Source organism: Lissotriton helveticus, chromosome 8 (genome assembly GCF_964261635.1).
Source record: "Lissotriton helveticus chromosome 8, aLisHel1.1, whole genome shotgun sequence".
Lineage (NCBI taxonomy): Eukaryota > Metazoa > Chordata > Amphibia > Caudata > Salamandridae > Lissotriton > Lissotriton helveticus.
Genome location: NC_136069.1, coordinates 875,831,270 through 875,849,019, shown reverse-complemented (window position 1 = coordinate 875,849,019; position 17,750 = coordinate 875,831,270).

Genomic DNA, 17,750 nt, shown 5'->3' with positions numbered 1-17,750 from the left:
TAAGGACATACCTGAATAAATAACAATAGGAGAAAAACGGGGTGGTGACGACACATGCACGATGACACACCCAGAAGGGAAGGAGCCCATGTCGCATCCGGACTATACACATTTCCGAGATAGGAATGCACATAGTAAACATACATGATAAATCAGTAAAAAAGACAAGGGAAACAACGATGAACACATAATATGACAAAGTAGAGCATTTCCGAAAAATGACTCTTGAGACATATTAAAAATTCAAGGAAACCTTATTGACCTGACAGAAAAGAGAAAACACCTGCAAAGGAGAAAAAAAACCATGAACCTTTGGAGGGACCAGCTGTATCCATAGTAACCAAGGTATGAGACTGTATGAACTTTTTAAGTATAGATGGATCTTCAAACGTTGTAGTGTTATTCTGAAATGTCACCTTAAAGACACAAGGATGAAAAAGACCATATATGGAGCCAATAGAGCAGAGAGGAGTGCAAAGATTAAGGAATTATTTTCTTCTGGCAGCAGTTGCATTAGAAACTTCCTGAGAGAAAAAAACTCTATGCCCCATCTAAGTGACTTGACGTTTTGATTTAGCTGCAGAAAGAATTTTCAACAAGTCAGTAAACTTCAAAAAAGAATAATGACTCCCCTTTGGTTTGACTGGAGACCATAACAATGCAGGACGAGGACTTAGCCTGTGCACCTTCAGAATACTCAGTGTAGTGGAGGAAGGTATATCCAACAATTTCAGAGTGAAGGAGGTGAAGAAGGAGTACAAAAGGGGGTGGTGATGGACGGAGCATCTGAACCAATCAAACACTCACACCCAGTCAAAAGATCTGGGTTTAATCCATCACCGTTCTTTAGCCCACTCTGCCACCCCAGTTCAGACATGGCCATATGCAAATCAGTCTGACCCTGTGCCTCATGGGAACAGTCCAGCCCGAACTGCCAAGCCATGCCTTCCCTGGACCGTAAACAAGCTTCCGAGGACCGGTTTCTGGCATTACAGCCGTCTTCAGCCCGGCTTGCTTGAATCCAGTGGCAAAGTGAGCAAGGGACTCACGTCTGAGCATACCCTGCCACACTTATGGCAGCCAAATCGGTACAAAAGGGGGGGGTGATGGACGGAGCATCTGAACCAATCATACACTCACACCCAGTCAAAAGATCTGGGTTTAATCCATCACCGTTCTTTGGCCCACTCTGCCACCCCAGTTCAGACATGGCCATATGCAAATCAGTCTGACCCTGTGCCTCATGGGAACAGTCCAGCCCGAATTGCCAAGCCATGCCTTCCATGGACCGGAAACAAGCTTCCGAGGACCGGTTTCTGGCATTACAGCCGTCTTCAGCCCGGCTTGCTTGAATCCAGTGGCAAAGTGAGCAAGGGAGTCACGTCTGAGCATACCCTGCCACACTTATGGCAGCCAAAGCGGTACAAAAGGGGGTCTTGATGGACGGAGCATCTGAACCAATCAAACACTCACACCCAGCCAAACTGGAATGGCATGGTGAGCAAAAATACGATGGATTTAGGCCCAGATCTCTGTACTGGGGTGAATGTATGACATTGTTCTGCATTCTGTCCATCACCTGTAGTTTTTGCATTTGTCACCCCGAGTGGGACGGGTATGCTCAGACGTGAGTCCCGTGCTCTCCATGCCACTGGAATCAAGCTATCCAGGCTGATGAGGGCTGAAAGCCCGAAACCGGTCCTTGGATGCTTGTTTCCAGTCCAGGGAGAAACTGGCTTGGCAATTCGGGCTGGACTGTTCCCATGGGGCACAGGGTCAAGACTGATTTGCATATGGCTGGGTTCAAACTGGAATGGCATGGTGAGCAAAAAAACGATGGATTTAGGCCCAGATCTCTGTACTGGGGTGAATGTATGACATTGTTCTGCATTCTGTCCATCACCTGTGGTTTTTGCATTTGTCACCCCGAGTGGGACGGGTATGCTCAGACGTGAGTCCCGTGCTCTCCATGCCACTAGAATCAAGCTATCCAGGCTGATGAGGGCTGAAAGCCCGAAACCGGTCCTTGGATGCTTGTTTCCAGTCCAGGGAGGACCTGGCTTGGCAATTCGGGCTGGACTGTTCCCATGGGGCACAGGGTCAAGACTGATTTGCATATGGCTGGGTTCAAACTGGAATGGCATGGTGAGCAAAAAAACAATGGATTTAGGCCCAGATCTCTGTACTGGGGTGAATGTATGACATTGTTCTGCATTCTGTCCATCACCTGTGGTTTTTGCATGGGAGGTGAAGAAGGAGTCAGGGTCATTCCCTTCCAGTGCCTCCGGAAGGCCATAAATGCAGATTATTTCACCTGTTCCTGTATTCTAAATCCTCTATGTGTTGTTTAAGTCGAAAAACCTCCCTTTCCAGACAGTCGATGTTATTAGTTTCCTCAAGAAGGTCTACAATCTGTTGTTCTACTAAAAATACATGCTCCTACATCGTTGACCATTTGTCATCCAAGCGTTGCATCCTGTTATTAGTCTCTTCCATGAGAGTATGTAGTGCAGGAACCTCCTCCAGCAATAGTTCTAGAGAAATAGGAGACATGGACTTCTCAGGTGAGGGAAGATCTTGTTTTAGTCGTTTAGATACTGAGGGAGGAGAACGGTCTTTACATTTGTTTTTATTTTTTATTTAATGCGATTTTATAGAGCGCTTTACATAAGAGCCAGTTGCAAAACATAAGGACTAAGGATTACATGCGTTACATAAAAGATACAAACAGAAAAAATTGCAAATGGACAAGATGTAAAGTCACACCGTGGAGTAGTGTGGCTCACTGGTTAGAGGCGGCAGGCCTGAGAGCAGAAGTCAGCCTGGGACCAGGGTTCAATTCCCGACGCGGCAGGGTCGTGGACCTTGGTCAGCGGACTCGATAATTCTCGCTTCGGTGCTTACTATAATTAGGGGTTCCACTCGGCAACTCTGGGCATTAGCTTGCCTAATCTCCACAATGGCCCCACCAATTCCGGGGATGCCTGGCTCCACCATGGGGATTCCCAGCAAGGGACCATCCCACAGGGAAAGCCAGGACGGGTTCCCCAGAGTTATACAGCGCCGGGACGCCCCGTTGCTGGGGCAGCTGTGCGCTTTACAAGTATAACTACATTTACATTTACACACAAGCAAGAGATACAAACAGAAAGAAAAATTGCAAATGTACAAATAGTAAAGTCCCTCAAGGAAGAGAAATGAATGGATATACTCTAAGAGTCACATAGGAATGGTAGAGAGTACAAAGGTCTACTGCATATACTAGTGATTAGAGTTATCTTTATACATAAGGAAGGGATACGAATGGATATACTCTAGGAGTCACATAGGCATGGTAGAGAGTACAAAGGACTACTGCATATACTAGTGATTAGAGTAATCTCTATATACATAGGGAAGAGCTACGAATGGATATACTCTAAGAGTCACATTGGAATGGTAGAGAGTACAAAGGTCTACTGCATATACTAGTGATTAGAGTTATCTCTATATACAGAAAAGCAGAGCTCCATTAAGTGAGGTCGGAGGGGAGATGCAGTCACAGCACCAAGGGAGGTTGGGAGGGATACACAGGTATGGAGAAAAGGCAAATCAGAAAAGGGAAGAAACATTTGAGGATCGTCAAGGGGGAAACGAGGTAAGAGGGTTAAAGGACGAGGGAATGGGCAAGATGGCGGGTCAGGGTCCAGAGAAAAGCGGCTGAGAGTAGCAGCAAAATGGCAGCCAGGACCAAAGAAAAAGTAAAGAAGTCCAGGAGAGTCCGTGGCGTAGTTTCTTTCATTTGAATGTGGCTGCAGGGCCCCTGCCTGCCTCTGGCGTTTTCACGGCCCAGCTGCTGTTTTGCGGAAGGGTGTGTGTGCCCCGAGGGCCGCTCCGCACGGGCCCTCTCTACTGGCCCAGAATTGCAAGGTCTGCTGCAGATGTGGGGCAGCCGGGGAGCGCGGCCAGGGCTCACCTTTCTCGGCGTGGGCTGCATGGTGATCCTGCAGGTCCGGGAGAACCATTGGGAGGACTGTATAGATACAGTACGAGGTAATGCAGCATTAACCATTTCACAAGGAGAATCCAAAGAAGCAATTCATAATACTTTTGGTGCAGAGACAGCAGATTCTGCACAAAATCCAGAAGAGGATTGATCTATACAAGTAAAAACAAACTGTGGCTTCTGTAAGTTTCCCATGGAAAAGAAAACTATAGTACATCAGTTTTCCTCACACAAGTGATATGATCGCACCTATGCATATGCTCACCAGCAGGCAAAAATAAAAATCTCTCAGGCGCCAAAATATAGCAGCAATACAGACATTTATGACATTAGAGCAGTGTTATAAAGAACAAGTAAAGAAATATTGTATAAAACCTTCCATAAAGCACTGTGGCATAATATGCCTATAAAAATAAAGGGAAACTTTACTGAGGCTCTAGAAAGCCATTCCCCTCAAAGCTTCCAGTGTCACATGAATATAAGAAACTACTGAAAACAATTTTATTCCTTGCGCTCCTCAAAGTGCATTGTAAGCAGTAAAACTCTGGCAGCATGAAACCAGATTTAAAATGGCGGCCATTGTCTGAGGAGGACTCTGCATCAGTAAAATACAAAGGAAAAAGTTCTGCACCTTCATAAAAAAACAGTGCAACAGCATCCCTGTACTTTCTCTTGTTCCCACTGCTCAAACCTCCTGATTAATTGGCATCAGGAATGCCGAAATGTAATTTACTCATCCGCAGTGCGCCGGAGCTCTCCTTCCAGGTGGCCATTTTAGTTGGCGGCGGAGCCATGCCCCCACTTTGTTGTACATCAATTTGTTTGCCCCCTTTCCGTTGTGTATATAATATTTAACTGAGTACACTGCTTAGACCCTTTTGGTAATTCTTTTGCCATTTTTCATATGAAAATAAACACTGGTTGCATTAGAACCGATATTTGACACTTCAATAAATCCATATAGTACTTGTTTAAAATGAGCAGTACTGGCACAGCTTAATGAAGAGAGCCTAGACCAATAGGTAGCCTTCATCTCCATGAGGTTACTCCCCAGGGAGCAAAGGTGGAGTGCTATAGAAAGAGAATTGTTTGCTGTGGTCTGTGTACTGAAGAGGTGAGGCCTTGCGTATTTGGTTCTCACTTCCTGATTCAGACTGACCACAGGCACAGGCCCCTCAGGACACTGATGCAAAGGATGGGTGAGAATCCAAAATTGTTGAGGTGGTCCATTTACCTACAGGGTATAGACTTCAGGGTGGAACAAAGACCAGGGGTAGACAACACCAATGCTAATGGTCTATACAGGTTCTCCCAGCATAGTGATGAGAACTCCAAAAGAAGTTGGGTAGATCTCCCCACATTCAGCTCGAGGGGACATATATTAGACATATCACCCTTAGGGTGGTTTTCCCCAAAACCTTTTGCCTACTTACCTCCTATTTTTGCTGCTCCTTTTTGTTGACCTTAGGACTCTGAGACCTTAACCATTGCTGACCAGTGCTAAAGTGTATGTGCTTCTCCCCTAAACATAGTGACATTGGTGTATACTCAATTGGCATATTTATTTTATTTATAGGTCCCTTGTAAAGTGGTGTACCATATACCCAGAGCCTCTAATCTAAATGCTACTAGTGGGCCTGCAGCACTGATTGTGCCACTCACACAAGTAGCCTTTCAAACCTGTCTCGGGCCTTTCATTGCATGGCCTTTGTGTGCAGTTTACTGCCACTTTTGCTGGCATTTAAAACCACTTGCCAAGCCTTAAACTCCGTTTTCATTAAACATAAGTCACCCCTAAGGAAGGTCCTAGGTAGTCCTAAGGGCAGGGTGCTACGCACGTAAAAGGTAGGCCATGTACTGGTAAGGTTTGCATGTCCTGGTAGTAGCAAACAGCTAAATTCGTTTTTCACAACTGTGAGGCCTACTCCTCTCATAGGCTAACATTGGGTATTCCTTAAAACTCTTTTAAGCTGTAATTCCTGATTGGCAAGGAGTAGCTGCATCATGTTTCATATTTTTGGAATGGTAATGATAATTCCTCTTTACTGGTAAGTTTATGTGTGTCATATAACATATCCAAATCAAGTTAGTGAGTGATTGAATGGGTCTGGAAGCAGGAACACTTCTGTGGCATGCAGTGCAAAACTTAGTTTACCCCAGTTACAACCCAGCTTCTTGCTTTGGCTTCAGAAACTACATGTTAAACCCTCTGAGCATAGTAGGTTAGGCTGTGGTGAACACATGTGATGCTGCAACAGCAGACTGTGGTGCTGCACCTCTGCCATATGCAACGCTGAGAGCTAACCTGTCCGCTCTCTTCTCTTCCCATGCTGGATATGAGTTTGGCAGCAAAGATGTGCATGAAAAAGAACATTGACCCCACATTTCGCACAAAACCACACTTCTTCATACAGGCAAGGAAGTGATCTGAAATAGGTATTAATCGTCTGTAACCACGGTAATGCATGCTAAGTTTGTTATGTGTCAAAGTCTAACACTAATTGCAGGGAGCTAATAAGGATGTCACATCACAAACCGTGGAAGGTTTCCTTGTAGTCTATGTCCAGTAGAAAATATATTGGGCAGGACTGACAATACCTTTTTCAGACATGTTCAATCCTTACAGGACAATGCCTCAAACTAGTCAAGAATGAATAGGAGCTGGGGCTTGGATCCCAAAAAGCTGGCCATGACCACTAGACTGTTCGGCCATCATGTCAAGTCTTCCCTGAAGACATCCTATGGGAAAGGTTGTGCTGCTCACTTTGAGCTGTGTGCCTGTTGAATATAGAGAAGTGTGGCAGCACCATCATGGAGTCACCTACTCCATCCATTCCTCCATGCCAGGTGTTTGAATTACTCGTAATCACACCTTAGCCTGCAAGATGCGCTAAGTGCATAAGAAAGGGCAGGTGCTGCCATTCACCCCTGCATCCTCATTTGCCTGATTCTCTGGAGCTTGCACAGATGAGCTGTGCCAATATGCTGGTGAGTGCCATGAGGATCAAGATATGAGAATCGGCACAGACAGCCTACGCAGAGGAAGGAATCTGTCTGGGATGGAGCAATCAGAGTAACCACACCTACTTGGAAAGACAGTGGGACCCACGGAATATCGATACTGCAGCTGGAGAACAGAATCAGTGGTGGAGCAGAGTCTGTGACAAGGGCCCATGACTGGCAGCCATAATGAATAAGGAAGAATCTTGGGTCACATATGGCCATCTTTAATTGGTGTTCCTCATTCGGACTGAGGCAACAAAGGGATTCTGAATGCAAGACTTTGTGTGCTCCAACTTTGTGCACCACTTTGTTCATAGCTCCGTAGGAGGTTTCATCTTTTGGTGACTGCTTCTTTTAAGAAACATTTGTAGAGTTTTACCGGTTGCCTCTGGCCCCTGACTAATACCTGCCCCAGCTTCTATAACAACCTCATGACAGGAGGCCCTTGATCGCCCCAATCTGGCTCCAGTAGCACACACACTTTATAAATACATCTGTGACCTCTAATGCCTGCTTTCTTGCTGAGTTTACTGAATAGTGGCAGTGTAAATTGTAAGCCTTAATGATACATTTCAACTTTGCTTGTTTTTCGTCAGAAACAACTGTAGGAAAACAGGCTTTTTGCAGGTTTCACCCCAATTTTTGCCCCCATTTGGACTACTAACTGCTGGTTTATGACTCCGAAAGTGCACTGGAGCCTGCTAACCAGGCCCCAATTCCAGCGCTCGCTCCCTAAAAATGATGTAAGAAAATTGGTATCCCCAATTGGCAGGGACTCTAACCCCCTTATATGACCCTAGTAAATGGTACCAAGGGTATACAGGTCATGGGTGTTAAAGGGGTCACCAGGACCTGAAGCACTTTCTGTGCCACCCTTAGTGATTCAAGTAAATAGATGATAGTAGGCCTGCCTTTGCAGACTGCAGGAATAGTGGAAAGTGCTCTAACTCAACTTTTCCATCACCATGAGTGGCAAAGTCAAAGCAATATATTTAATATATGTCAGTCACCTGTATGTCAGTCACCCCTAAGGTATGCCTCCTTAACCTAGGAGGCAGGGTGCATTATAATAAAGATATGGACCAATAAGTGCAAGCATATATATCCCTATGGTAGCCTCTTTCAATTAAGGATGACTATAAGTAACCTGGATAACATGGGCTGGCACCCGGGCACCCCATGGTTGCCAGCTCCATTATGGTCCCACTGAATATGGTCATGTCTGGTATCAAACAACTTGCCTCTCCAACCCTGACATGATTTAAATGTCGGGTTTGATGTGGCATGCACCCAGGTGGCTACCTTAAAAGTTACCCAACCATTTCTAAATCCTGGCTGGCAGCCTGCAAGCTGGTACTGCCAAGGCAGGAATCTAATCACCTCCCTCCCTGACAGGATGGTTAGTGAAGTGGCACATCAAGGTGGTGAGCTTCAAAGCACCACCTCTGATATGCACACAGACTGACTCCCAAAGGAGGAAGACACCCTCCCCTAGGCACATTTGCACTCAGGCATGCAGGAAAATGAGTTGGATAGGAGGCATACACCCACAGAAGGCTAGCCACACCCCTAGGGTGGGCTACTTGGTCTGGCAGCCGAGGAAGGATTCAGCCATTTTTAGAAGTGGCAGAATAGAGGGTTCTGGGTAGAAAAGGTGACACGCACATCCAGATGTGGTGACCTCATAGGCAGATTAGCCACTGGGGCTAGTAGCCCATTGGCCACTTGCACCCACACCCTTTACGCCGCTAAATCTAGGATTTAAGGAGCACCCCTGGCACCAGAACCTCAGATCTGCGAAGACTGGACTACAGCAATGCCCTCTACGAAGGAATCACAACACACCTTCTATAGAGACTTCAGACTATGCAGAACTCCGCAGTCAGACTGATCCTGAGCCTGCCCGAGGACCCACATCACACTCCACCTCAGAAACTCCATTGGCTTCCTGTACAGAAGAGATGCCATTTTAAGCTACTGACCCATGCACACAAGGCTCTACACAACCAAGGACTCGTCTACATTAACCACCACCTGAACCATCAAGAAGACTATGCTTCACCTCCCTTTCACTTGCCCATACCCTTGTATTTACCGAAGGAGAAGTGGAGGACGATCCTTCTCCCACATCAAAGCAAATACCTGGAACAACCTCCCAATGCACCTCAGGACCATCACCTCACTTCCGGAATCCCGAATAGCCCTCAAGACCTGGCTGTTTCAATAAGCCCCAGGGCCTGCAGGTGCCTGGATAACCTTCAGGTGATTAGCTGCACTTTATAAATCCTTGATTAACTGACTTGAAAACAAGGACAAAGAAGAGATCCAAACCTGTGACTTCAGTACCTGCACACAGCAAAGGCACGATAAACTGCACTTATGGCAACCAACCTACAACTGCAAGACTGCAACTTGTCCCAGACCAAATACCATCTCCCCCAGACAGAAGTACCCCTTTGAGCACCAAAGGCAACTCAGACTACCTTGGACTGGTGACACTGGTACTGTGTAGTCAGCAGGTTAACAAAACCCTTGCGGAACAAAGACATTGCTGGCCTTCGGGCCCTACGAAGGATTGTTCAAAGTAGATGGTCCAGTGCATTTTGGGAAATGTAGTTCTGACCTCCAGCAAGTTTCATATGGCTATCATTTTCCCCCGGACCTCTGGATCTATAAGTATCATCTAGCAGACAATAGGTTGTTGGTGGCCAGTCTGGTTACCACCATCTTTACTCAGTGCTACAACATGACAATTTAAATTGTACATATCATCAGAATCACATTTTGCACATTTGCATCACATCGTAATATAATCGTTGAGAGTTATATTTCATGCATATGAGTAGTGTACATTTGTATCAGCAATTCGAACATGAACTAAACATAAACAACTGCCGCCTGACATTTATGTTAATTGTACTTATATTCACACGTTGCACATTTATAAGTTTATACGTCTGTGATGTTTCTAGTGCTAGATGACTGTCTCCCACAATAACACACACCTCGGCACTATTTGTACAGTGTTATCCGCGTGACCTATATCCGACTCTCTCCACCTATCCACATGTGTATCCCTACAGCCCTCTTGATTTGGCGGCCGTTAATAATCCCGCTCCTCACTCCCTTTTCGTCCCAATCAGGCTGTAAATGGTTCCCATATATCCTTTGGATGGAAATTGCTTGGCATTAGCTCCCAATAATGTTGATCTTTGCAGTAGGTAGTTGATCTTTGCAGTAGGTAGCACTGGACACCCATTTCACCATGGTTGGGGCGCCTGTGTTTTCCGATGTATCGCCACTTGCCTCTTAGCCAGGAGCAGCAAAATGGCTATTAGTTTTATCTTTCCTTTAGGTGCATCGACAACATAGCCCAGCAGTGCAATCAATGGAGAACCCAATATGGAATAATTTATCATTTGTTCAATATGCTTAAAAACTGCTGATCAAAATGTCGCTATTGGTATACATTCACATGCCAAGTGGATAAAGGTGGCTCTCTGAGAACCGCATCGCCAATAGCATGTGTCCGGGTTCAGCCCCAAGCGGTTTAAATGTAATGATGTACCATATAGACGATGTAAATAGTTAAAATGAATCAACCGAAGTCTGTAATTCGGTAATAAATGTTTTAGTTGGGTACAACAGAAGGTCCATTGTTTGTCTGTTATGGTAATGTCTGCATCCTCCTCCCGTTCTGTTTTTGAGTGGGCTTTAGTGATAGGGGACTCTCATTGAGTAATACTGTAAAGGCGTGTGATTAGTTTACGAGCTGATGGCACAGAGATAATATTTTCCAGTGCCGGACGCACAGGGGGTATTTGCGGAAAGTCATCATATCTGCCCCTGCAATCTGCTCTAATCTGATAGTAGAACAGCATGTCCAGCGCTGTATGTGGTGTCTTCTTGCACATTTGCTGAAGTGCTATACATTTGTCCTCTGGGACCTGATTTTTACTTGTCAGGAGCGCGTGGGATGCCGCCATCTGTTTGGTGGTAGCATCTAGCAGAGGTGCTATCAGTGGGTTTCCGCCTATCGGCATGGATGGAGAAAATACAACTTTTTGGTGTGCTCTCCTTGCTAACCCCTGCAATGCCCATCTGAGTGTTTCAACGGTGTCTATCCACTAATGAGGGCGCTTATATTGGTGATAGAGTGCTGTATTTAGTGGGAGGGGAGCCACTTTGACCAGTTCTATAGCCACGTGTGGCTGGTATGGCGTGGGATGCTCCCAGTAATGGAGGAATTGTGCCTGTGCGCAGTATGCATACAGTTTGAAGTCTGGCGCCCCTAGGCCTCCTTGTTTAAAGGGCAAAGTTAGGATATTCCAGGATATTCAGGGTTGCTTACCAGCCTGTATCGGATCCAATACGCTAGATCATAATCTTTTAAAAAAATAAGTATTTAAGGGCATTGGTATATTTACGAATAGGTACAACAGTTTTGGGAGTATTACCATCTTTGTAATGGCTATACTGCCCGCTAAGGACACTGGTAAACTCCTCCATCTTTGCACTTTTCCCTCCAATCAGTCTATTGATCTCTCATAGTTGGCTGTGCACAATTCTTGTAGGTCCCTACTTATCCATATCCCTAGATATCTGATCAAGCCATCAGCCCAGTTGTTAGACCTGACACCTTTTTGGCGTGGTTCTTCCCCCATCTTTTTGCCTCTGACTCATGTGTTTTGATGCTGTGCTGGATTTCGTTTTTGCTGATTTAGATGCTTTGGACACTCTGCCACTGCTGATCAGTGTCAGAGTGTAAGTGCTCCCTCTGTAAATTGTGATATTGTTTGAATATACCTGATTGGCATATTTGTATCACCACGAAGTCCCTAGTAAAGGGCACTGTGTGTGCCAGGGCTGGTGATGACAAATGCTACCAGTGGGCCTGCAGCGCAGATTGCGCCACCCACATGAGTAGCTTTAAAATGGTGACTCAGGCCTGCCAGCGCAGGGCCTGTGTGCAGCCAGTGACTGCCATGTCAGCCTGGCCAGTGTCCCCACTGGCTAGGCCTAACCCTTCCCTGTCTGTGCACATCAGTCACCCCTATGGAAGGCTCAAGGTACCCCCCTGGGCAGGGTGCAGTGTATGGATAAGGTAGAGCATGTGCTAGTGCAGGTAATATGCTCTGGCAGTGGGCTGCAGCCATTTTGTGTGCTCACTGCTGTAAGGCTGTCTTGCTCCATAGAGTAACATGGAGGAGGCTGGGCCCATGTGATACCAGCCTATCTTCCCATAGGAACAAGATGGGACATAAGTGAAAGATATCCCTGAACTCAGAATTTAATGACACAACTTTTAGTGAAGGGTGGTTTTAAATCCTGTGTTGGAGAATAGCACTTTTAGAAAGTGGCTGTTCTCTTGTCTAAACCTTTCTGTGTGCCTGGGTTTGTGGAATGCTTGGGTGTGACAGGGGGGCTGCAGAGCCCCAGAGGAGAGGGTCGGAGCCATCCCGGGGATGAAAGGGCACATCTGCCTGCCTGGGAGGAGGGAGGAAGGAATGCCTGATAAGTGCTGAGCTGCGCCTGCCTACCTCCCCCACGTTAGCTCTCTCCTGGTGGTCAACTGACACCTTTGGCCCTGAAGCTGACAGGAAGAAGAAAACCAGAGACACCTCGGTGCTCCGCCACCCCCAGAACTGGTTTAGACTGGACTAAGGGCCTCCATGCACAAAGACTTCAAAGAACTTCAAAGACATTGAGGGGTATAAGGAAAGGACCCCTGACTACAGAAGTTTAGATTCTGAAATTCTGCAAGCAAGAAGGAACCTTTGCTGGAAGGAAGACAGCTAGAGAACTAAAGGAAGACTGCCTTGCTGAGTGCTCTAAGGGCTGACCTGTTCTGATGTCCGACTGGAAGCTAAGGAGAAGAAAGGGACTTTGCTGTGTGCTGTGACCCTGCCCACTTGAAACTGCCAAGACTCTGCTGTGTGCTGTGTCTGCAACTTGAATCTCCAAGGGCCTGAGAAGAGCTGGCCCCCTGTCTGCAACCCAGGGACATAAAGGTTGCCCAAGGACTGCAAGACTCTGCTGTGCCCCCCTGAAGCTGCTGGGTGGCAAGGAGATCGTGAAACCTGGCCGGTTGCCTGCTTAGCGCACGGGCTGCTCTCTGATCTGCTTGAGACCGCCGCGCTGACCCAGCCTGCTGAGTGGCCAAGATCGGCGTGTTCATCGACACGCGGGTGTGGGGCTTGCCGGAGACTTGTGGGCCTTCCCAGTGCGAGGCGCACTGAAAACCACTGCCAGCCGTGTCACCGCCGCGGCCCGGGGCCAGGAATACCCCCCCCAAGATCGGCGATCGTTGGGGAGCTGAAGCGGCGAAGAACGAAGCCGCTGTGCTCCCATTGGTTGAGGGAGCCGAGCCCCCTCACTAACGCCGCGACGGGATTGGCCCGTGCGGCGCAGCATCATCCGTGGTGGTAGGCCGTGATTGGCCGAAGGTGCGGAGCGTCATTGTTTGCCTGGCCCGGGAGCCGCTCTGCCATTGGCTGACTCCCAGGTGCTGCTGGAGGCTCGCCCCATTTGCCGCGACGGGATTGGTTGGTCCCGGCGAGGAGAGAAGGAAGAGAGGGGACGACCCCTCAGCGAGAGCCGACCCCGCCGAGGGACTCTGAAGCATCCCGCACCCTCGGCCAGCCGTCCCCCACCAGGTGAGCAGCACCACCTCCCCCGCCGCTCGTTGGATTGTCGAGAGCGGGCGGGAGAGGACAGGGGACCGGCCGGGGTGGAGGCGCTGGAGATCTGCTGTGCGCGAGGCGCCCGACGCCTACGAACGCGTGAGTCTGTCCCGGGGGGAGAGAAAGAGTCTCCGGGCCTCGCGCAAGGAGCGCATTTGCAGCGCATGGAGCCCACGCCTAAGAGCCCGCGTGGGCAGAGGGTCCCTTGCTCGTTTTGAGAACGGATTGAATAGGAATCAGGGGCAATAGTTTTAGATCCCTGATTTGAGAGACTAGAGACTATTTTTGTTTTGATTCTGAGAACTGCCTATTTACAAGAACCATTAAGAATTAAGTGCAACATTTTTCTAAATGAAGTGTTTATCGTGCAACTGCTTGATTTACCTTGCTGAAACTAGATAAAGTTATATTTTATATATACTTACCTGTGTGGTCTCAGTTTGTGGTGGATTGGGGATTATTGTTGTGTTAAGTGCAAATGTTATCCACATTGCCTCTGTTTAGCCTAGACTGCTCGCGCCATGCTACCTAGAGGGTGAGCAGGGGTTATCTCAGAGGGATATTCCGTCGCCCTGACCGGAACCAGGGGTCCCTACTTGGGCTAAGGTACTTACCTCTGCCAACCAGAGACTCCCGGTTCTAACATTGGTGGCTCGCGGTGCGGATTTTTGAACTAATAATTGCACTTGACCGGCAGTGATCTCTTGTACATCACTAGTCTAGTTTAGGCACAGGTTGCACAAGATTTTTTTTCTTTTTGGTGAAACCTTTTTAGTTGAAAAGGTTAGGAAGCATCATGTCTCGGAAAGCGCCAAGCGTGAATGGAGAAGCGGAAGTGGAATTTGAAATCCAGGAGTTGTTAAACTATAACAAGGAGCAACTGAGAAAAGTCTGCAGACAGCTTGAATGCCCAGTAAGGGGCGGCGCAAATAAGGAAGAGCTACGGACAGCTCTGAGGGCCTGGTGGGAGGCCAAACATGGCGCCCCGGAAGCTGCTACTGGAGAGGGAGACACACAGGAGAATGGGTATTTGCCCAGTGAATTGCCAGTGAGAAAGCCAGGGTCTAGGACCGGCAGCGACCACTCCAGTAGGGGTATGTCTCCAGAGGAAATAGAGGAGAATCAGCGAGTTAGGGCCCATGAGATTGAGCTTTTGAAGCTCAGAGCGGAAGCCGATGAGAAGAGACTGCGCCTGGAAGTTGAGAAAGAGGCGCAGGAGAGAGCGGCGCAGGAGAGAAGACATACTCTCGCTTTGGAGGAAAAGAAGCTCCAATTGGCTTATGAGAGGAGCATGAAGGAGTTGGACTTCAAATATAAAGAGAGGGTGTCCAGTTCTAATGGTGGCAGCGCACAACCAGTACAGGCGGGTAAGGTATACATACCAAAGGATCTGGTACAGAATTATCAGAGGGGTGAGGATATTTATGCGTGGTTCAGAGCGTATGAACTTGCCTTAAAGATGAATGAGGTGCCTGAGAAGAATTGGGGAGCAGGATTGTGGAAGCATTTTGAGGCCTCAGGGAGGCATGTTTTGGCACCCTTAGACGCAAAGGATGCTTTATCCTACTCTGCCATGAAGGAGGCTTTGTGCCTCAGGTATGGGCTCACTGCTGAACAGTACCGCCAGAAGTTTAGGAACTTCAAGAAGCTTGATTCAAGTACTTGGGTGGAGTGTATGAGTATGTACACGCGTGCACTGGAAGGTTGGATGAAGGGCAGCAAAGTTACTGATTATGTGGGGTTGTGTCACTTGATTAGTAGGGAGCACTTAAGTAGTTTATGTGTCCCAGAGCTGCGTCAGCATCTTTTGGATAGCAAGTTAACTGATCCCAGTGAGCTTGCTAAAGAGGCGGACCGGTGGACGAGCACCAGGGTCCACAAGGGGGTGGTAAGTACCCCAGCCAAAGGTGGACAGGGTCCCCAGCAGAAGAGTGGGGGGGACACGGGTAATCAAAAGGAGTCTTCTAAAGGGCCCCAAAGTAGTTCCCAGGAGAAGGTGTCTCAACCCCCCAAGCCTAAGAAGTCCTGGCCCCATAAGGGCCCGCAGGACAAAAAGACCCTTACTTGCTATACATGCAGGGAGGTGGGGCACATTGCTCCAAGCTGTCCAAAGAAGAAATCAGCACCCACTGGTGCTCCAGCTCCAGCTCCGGCGTTGGCCAGTGTAGCTTTGGGAGGGGATTTGATTTCTAGTGGGGAGGAGGGGTTAGCTTTGATGACCCTTGTCTCTCTAGGAGACCAAGAGATGGCCCAGGAAACCTTGCTGCCCCAAAACACTAAGAAATACGGGCAGAAGGTGACCATCAATGGACAGGAGGTGGAGTCTCTGAGAGACACTGGGGCCAGCGTGACATCTGTTAGGTGTCGGTGGGTGTCTGAAGAGCAAATTGTTCCCCAGGTACTCCGGCCTGTGGTGGCAGCTGACAGTTCAGTGCGCTACTGCAAGTTGGCAAAAGTTCCATTTGAATGGGGAGGAGTCTCCGGTATTTTGGAGATTGTTGTAAGTGATGCCTTGCCTGTAGATTGTCTATTAGGTAATGACCTGGAGAGCTCCCCCTGGAAAGAGGTGGAGCACAGGACTCACTTGGAAATGTTGGGTTTGCCTGCGTGGATCTGTGTGTCCACCCGTGCAATGACAGCAAGAGAGGGCGGTCTAACAGAGCTGGAGCCTGGAACAATGGCCCAGGGACCTGCCAAGAGAGGAAGGGGTAGAGGGCGCGGGAAACCGGCCCCCACTGTTCCCACGGTCCAGGAGGAGGCAGACCCGGAAGGGGATGCCCTGGAACCTACAGGGGAGCAGGTGGCCGAACTAGGGGAATTGCCTGAGCTGTCCCAGTGGCAGCAAGAGGGTGGTCCCTCCAGGGAGGAATTCTGCCAGGCTCAGAAGGAGTGCCCTTCTCTCATTGGTGTGCGGCAGCAGGCTGCCGACCAGGCCGCAGGCCTGGGGTCCAAGGAGCATTTGATCTACTGGGAGGATGACTTACTTTATAGTGAGCCTAAGTTCGCTGAGCCCGGTGCAGCCCGTGTGCTGGTGGTACCGGAGCGCTTCAGGAACTTCCTACTGGGTCTGGCTCATGACGTGCCTCTCGAAGGACATCTGGGGCAAGACAAGACATATCACAGGCTTGTCACCCATTTCTACTGGCCCCAGATGAAGACACACGTCTCTGCCTTTTGTAAGTCTTGCCAGACTTGTCAGGCCAGTGGCAAGAGTGGAGGGAAGCGCGTGGCCCCCCACCAACCCTTTCCCGTGGTGAGCACCCCTTTTGAGCGGGTGGGCATTGACATCGTGGGGCCCCTGGATCCCAAGACAGCCCTAGGCAACAGGTTTATCCTGGTCTTGGTGGACCATGCCACTCGGTACCCGGAAGCCCTTCCGCTCAGGACAGTCACCGCCCCAGTGGTGGGCCGTGCCCTGATGGGGATCTTTTCCCGGGTGGGATTTCCGAAGGAGGTCGTGTCGGACCGAGGGACAAACTTCATTTCTAAGTATATGAAGTCCCTGTGGAGTGAGTGTGGGGTGACATACAAATTCACCACTCCTTACCACCCTCAAGGAAATGGTTTGGTTGAGAGATTCAACCGCACATTGAAGGGCATGATTATGGGCCTGGAAGAGCCCATGAGGCGGAAATGGGATGTCTTGTTGCCATGCCTGTTGTTTGCCTACAGGGAGGTGCCTCAGAAATCCTTAGGGTTCAGTCCATTTAAGTTGCTGTATGGCCACCCTGTCAGAGGGCCTCTGGCTCTGGTGAAGGAGGGGTGGGAGAAATCCCGTGGGAAAACCCCTCAGGATGTGTTCAGCTATGTGCTGGCCATTCGCAACCAGACCAAGCGCTTCAGGAAGCTCGCTCAAGAGAACCTGGAGGCTAGTCAGGAGGAAATGAAGAGGTGGTATGACCAGAACACTTCTCTGGTTGAGTTCCAACCTGGTCAGAAGGTGTGGGTGATGGCGCCAGTGGAGCCTTGTGCGCTCCGTGACAAGTGGTCTGGGCCATATGAGGTGGTGGAGCGCAAGAGCGAGGTTACCTATTTGGTTAACCTGAAGACTCCCAGGCAGCCCCTGAGAGTGCTACATG